This window comes from Ochotona curzoniae, unplaced genomic scaffold (genome assembly GCF_017591425.1).
Source record: "Ochotona curzoniae isolate NIBS_2020 unplaced genomic scaffold, NIBS_Ocur_1.0 contig_2210, whole genome shotgun sequence".
Taxonomy (NCBI): Eukaryota; Metazoa; Chordata; class Mammalia; order Lagomorpha; family Ochotonidae; genus Ochotona; species Ochotona curzoniae.
In genome coordinates this window covers 47,752,500-47,758,688 of record NW_024465369.1, presented here as the reverse complement: position 1 = coordinate 47,758,688, position 6,189 = coordinate 47,752,500, and positions in this window count along the sequence as shown.

The window sequence follows — 6,189 nt, the reverse complement described above, 5'->3', positions numbered from 1 at the left end:
TGTTTTAACTTAATCTATTCCTTTAAACTAAACTATATTCTTTTTTAAAAGATTTATTTATTTATTACAAAGTCAGATATACAGAGAGGAGGAGAGACAGAGAGGAAGATCTTCCATTCGATGATTCACTCCCCAAGTGAGTGCAATGGCCGATGCTATGCCGATCCGAAGCCAGGAGCCAGGAACTTCTTCTGGGTCTCCCACATGGGTACAGGGTCCCAAAGCTTTGAGCCATCCTCAACTGCTTTCCCAGGCCACAAGCAGGGAGCTGGATGGGAAGTGGGGCTGCTGGGATTAGAACTGGCGCCCATATGGGATCCCAGGGCGTTCAAGGCGAGGACCTAGGCCATGCCACTGGGCCCTTAAACTATATTCTTACCTTCTTTCAGATTACCATATTATACTTTTGTCACCACTATTATTTTATTACTTGTACCTCTTTTTAAGATCTAAATGTTTGCCTTAAGTTTAAAGTATACAAAAGGGATTTTGTAATGTTCATGGGGGATGGAATTGAAAGACAATTCAATTTTTCTATGAACTTTTTGAAGTATCCTCAAACATCACTTACTTATCACAGCCTAACTTCAAGTGCTTTGAAGTTACTTCATGTATAATATAACAGCCTTATCATTATATACTTCCATTTCTTTTCTGTCATTCTTTGTAGTACTATTGTAAGACATTTTAATGATAAATAGTATATTAACCTCAAATGCGTTACAACTATTTTTTGCTCTAGACAATTATCTTTTTAAAAGACTTATTTATTGGGCCCGGTGGCATGGCCTAGGTCCTCACCTTGAATGCGCCGGGATCCCATATGGGCACCGGTTCTAATCCCAGCAGCTTCACTTCCCATTCAGCTCCCTGCTTGTGGCCTGGGAAAGCAGTCGAGAATGGCCCAAAGCTTTGGGACCCTGCACCCGCGTGGGAGACTCAGAAGAGGTTCCTGGCTCCTGGCTTCAGATCGGCATAGCACTGGCCGTTGCACTCACTTGGGGAGTGAATCATTGGATGGAAGATCTTCCTCTCTGTCTCTCCTCCTTTCTGTATATCTGACTTTGTAATAAAATAAAAAACAAACAAACAAATAAATAAATGGTTATAGATTTCTATTAAAAAAGAGACTTATTTATTATATTTGAAAGGTAGACTTTATCAAGAGGGAAGGAGAGGCAGAGAAAATCTTCCATTCACTTGATCACTCCCCAAATGTCCATAAGGGCCAGAGCTGAGCTAGTACAAATCCAGCTGGCAGGAACCCCTTCTGGCTCTCCCATATGAATGCAGGCGCCAAAGGACTTGGACCATCCTCTATTGCTTTCCCAGGTACATCAGCAAAGAGCTGGACAGAAAGTGGAGCAGCCAGGACCCAAATCTGTGGCCAGATGAGATGCTGGTACTGCAAGTGAAGACTTAACCTACAATAGCACAGTGCCGGTCCCTAGACAATTATCTTTTTTTTTTTTTTCTTTTTAAAAGATTTATTCATTTTTGGAAAGGCAGACCTACAGAGAGAAGGAGAGACAGAGAAAAATCCTCCATCTACTGGCTCACTACCCAAGTAGCCGCAACAACTGGAGCTGAGTGGTCTGAAGCCAGGAGCTTCTTCTGGTCTCCCATGTGGGTGCAGGGTCCCAAGGTTTTGGGACCTCTACTGCTTTGTCAGGCCACAGGCAGGGAGCAGAATGGAAAGTGGAGCAGCTGGGAACATGAGCCAGTGCCCATATGGGATCCCTGCAGATGCAAGGCATGATTTCAGCCACTAGGCCCTTGCACCAGACCCTAGACAATTTTAAAGAGCTTAAAAATAATAAAGATTCTATATATTTTGATTTTTTATCATTTTAGAACTACTTATTTATTTGCATTGACACAAATTTCCATTTGTATCACATTTATCACATTCTTAATGTGCAAGGAACTTCATTTTTTTTTTGTAATAAAATTATGCTGGTAAAGAGGGGGAACCAAAATTTGCCATAATTTATGAAACTTATTATACCTGTGTATAGTATTTTGAATTGATAGTATCTTTTGCCCACTACTATACTACTACCACTCTATCCTGTCTGGCCTATCTGGTTTCTGACAAGAAGTTTGGTGTAATTTTTTTAAGAGGCAGACAATATAAGGCAGAGAGACAGAATGAGTTCCTATCTTTGCTAATTCACTCCCCAGTCACCTGCAACACCAGGAGCTTGGAAGCCAAGGCAGGATGCCACAGAGATGATAGGAACTCACTTCAGCCATGCTGCGGCCCCCAGGGACTGAATCTGCAGGAAGGGAGCCAGCAGCCAGAGCCAGGACCCACCCTGGGCTGGGATGGGATGCAGGTGTCTTACCTGGGATCTTCATTGCCAGGCCACAGCCCTGCCTTGTCACAATTTGTTTTTTAAGTTTCAGTTCCTTTGTGTCCTTCTGTACATATATCTATTTGCTCAAACATTTGCCATTTCCTAATGGTAAAACATCCAGTATTGTCTTCTCCAGTTTTTTTTCTTGATAGAGAAATATAAAATACAGTTAATATTATAGACTCTACTGTGTCATAGGTTCCCAGAATGTTTTGTGCCATTATATTTTTAACTTCTATTAGATCACTTTGTTTTTTAGACTTCACATATGAGTACGTCATGTGATAAGTGCCTTTCTGTGCTTGGCTTATTTCACTAAACATAATGATCTCCTCTTCCATCGATGGTGTGAACGACAAGATGTCATCATTTGTGTGTGTGTGTGGCGGAGTTGTGTATGCGTGTATCCATTTATTTTTGCATCCATTTATCAGCAGAAAGACACTTAGGTCGTGTGTTATCTCCTCATGGCTGTTGTGAATAGTGCTGCAGTACTGACCGGATGCAGATGTCTTTTTGACAGAGGGACTTCATTTCCCTTGGATATAGACCTAATAGTAGGGCTACTGGATCATAGGATGGTTCTATTTTAGTCTTTGAGGAACTGCTGCATTGTTTTTGGGTGTGACTCTACTAATTTACTTTTCCACAAGGAGTGTGCAAAGGTTCTCCGTTCTTGACATCCTTGCCAACACTTCTTATCATTTGTCTTTTTGAAAATATCCACACCAACTGGAGGTAATGTCTCATTGTAGTTTTGATCTCCGTTTTCCTGATAATTAGGAATTTTTTAATGTGGCTGCTGGCCATTTGCCTTTCCTTCTTTGAGCAATGTCTGTTTAGATCTACTGGCCATTTTTCAATTGTATTTGGTTTTATTACATTGTTTGAATTCCCTACATGCTCTGGTTAGTAATGCCTTCTTGGTTGAATATAGCTTGCAAATATTTTCTGTAATTCTTTAGTTTGTGTTTTCTCTATGTTTTGTTTCCTTTGCTGTGAAGCTCTTTAGTTTGTAGGGCTCTCGTTTACCTATTTCTTGCCTTTGTCTTCTTACTTTTTGTGTTTGATTCAACAGATCCCTTGCATTCCAGTGCCTCAACCTCTCTTGTATTTGTGGAAATTGCAGAGATTCAGATCTTAAATTTCAGTATTTAATCAGTTTGAGTTGATTTGATTTTTCATGTCTTTTTTGTACATGGTGTGAGATAGTGAGCTAGCTTTATTTTTCTGCATGTAGACAGCCAGTTTTCCCAGTACCATTAATTGAAAAAAAAATCCTTTCCCAATGTATGTTTTTAGAAACCTTCAGAGAAATCAGTTGGCTTTAGATATGTGGGTTTACCTCTAGGGTTTTTATTCTGTTCCATTGGTCTGTTTATTCAGAGGCTTATTAGTTTTTATACCAATACTATATTGTTTAAAGCATACTATATTTGTTTTATTTTCAAGATGTCTGTGGATATTTGGGATGCTTTATGGTTCCATACACATTTTAGCAGTGCTTTTTGTACTTCTATGAAAAATAACATTGACATTTTCATACAGATTGCATTGCATCTGTAAGTCATATGGGTAGTAATCACATTTTAATGATATTGAGTCTTGCAATCACTGAACATGGGATATCTTCCCATTTCATTGTGTCCTCTTTAATTTCATCTATCAATGATTTATAGTTTTCATGATGAGATATTTTACTTCTTGCTAGATTTAATCCTAGGTAGGGTTTTTGGTAGTTATTAGAAATGAAGTTGCTTTCTTGATTTCTTTTTGAGATGATCTATTGTAGAATCAATTCTATTGATTTTTACACATCAACATTGTATCCTGAAACTGCTGAATTTGTTACTTCTAACAGCTTTTTGGTGAATGGAGCTTTTGAGGTTTTTGTTTATGTAAGATTGTGTCATCTGCAATCCTTTCCAACTTGAATGACCCTCTCTCTTTTTCTTGCCTGACTGCTCTGGCAAGGACATGGGTACTGTGTTGAATGAAGGTAGTGTAAGTCGGCATCCTTGTCTTATTGCAGATCTGACAGAGAAAGCCTTCAGCTTTAGACCATTCAATATAATGTTGCCTGTTGGCTCCTTATACGTGGTGTTTTTGTTATGCTGAGGAATGTTTTGTCTACACCTAATTTATTCAGAAGTTTTTTTTTAATCATGAATAAATGTTGAATTTTATCAAATAGTTGCTACATCTATTGAGATTATCATATGACTTTTATCTTTCATTGTGATGATGTGGGGTATGTTTAGTGATTTGTATATTTTAACCACTCTTAAATCCCTGGAAAGAATCCTACTTGATCATGGTGACTCATCTTTGTAGGGTGCTATTAGGCTCTGTTTCTGAGCATTTTGGCGAGTCTTTCTATCTATGTTCTTCAAGTCCACCATATGAACTTACGGACTTGTAGTTTTGTTTTTGTTTTTTATTGTCTTTGTCCTGTTTGTTTTAAAGGTAATGCTGGCCTCATAGGATGGGTTTTGAAAATTCTGTTTTCTGGAGCAATTGAACAAAAATTGGTGTTAATTTTTATTTTGTGAAATTCAGCAGTGAAGTCCTTTGCTGGGATCTTTTTAAAGAAAGTGGTCATTTCTTTTTTGAACAATATTTTTTTTTTATTGTAAAAGCAGATTTACAGAGAGACGGAGAGGCACAGAGAAAGATATTCCATCCTCTGGTTCACTCCTCAAGTGGCCACAATGGCCAGAGCTAAGCCAATCCAAAGCCAGAAGCCAGGAGCTTCTTATAGGTTTCAAATATGGGTGCAGGGTCCCAAGGCTTTGGGCTGTCCTGGACTGCTTTCCCAGACCACAAGCAGGAAGCTCAATGGGAAGTGAAACAGCCAGGACATGAACCAATGCATGCAAGGCCAAGACACGAACCACTGGTGCATGCAAGGTGAAGAGTTTAGCCATTAAGACTACTATGCCAGGCTGCTGGAATTGAATACTAGTTCAATCTTGCTACACACTATTGCTCTATGTAAGTATTCTGTTTCTTCACAATTTATTCTTGCCAAGGAATTTGCTCACTTCTAGGTTATCATAGTTGTTACCATATAACTGATCCAGTAATCTCTAATAATCCTTTGTGTTTTTGTGGTGTCAGCCATAATGTCTCCATTTTCACCTCTGATTCTATGGGTTTGAATCTTCTTTTCTTTCCTTTTTCCTAGTCTGGCTACAGGCTTGTCATTTCTCAAAGAACTAGCTCTTCCTTCAATTGATTTTTTAAATAAATCAATTTTTAAAAATCTGTAGGTCATTTGTTTGTGCTGTTTTAGTTTGTATCTGTGTCTAATTTGGGGACTTTTCCATCATTATCTCTTTGAATATGCTTTCTTCATGATTGTCATTCTCAACTCTCTCCTGGACACTTGGCTCTCTTCATGCTGTCCAAACTTTTCCATAAAACTTTTCCATGCTGTCCAACTTTTCTTTATTTCTCTAGAATTGTTTTAATGCTCCAAGTGTATTTTCAAATAGGTTCTTTTTGAGATCTCTGATTCTTCTCTGCTCTCTTCTGTTATTTATGCCTTCTGTTATAATCAGAATTCCACATAGTCTTGAGAGGAGAGACAGAGAGAAGGATATTCCCTCCATTGGTCTCTCTCCAAATGGCCAACAGGTCCAGAGCTGAGCCCATCTGAAGCCAGGAGCCAGCATCTCCAGGTCTTTCTGAGTGCAGGGGCCCAAGGACTAAGGCCATCCTCTCTTTTCTGAGGCTATAAGCAAGGAACTGGATTGGTAGTAGAAATTCCTGAGTCTGTGGAACTGTATCGTGAAACACACACACACACACACACACACACACACAC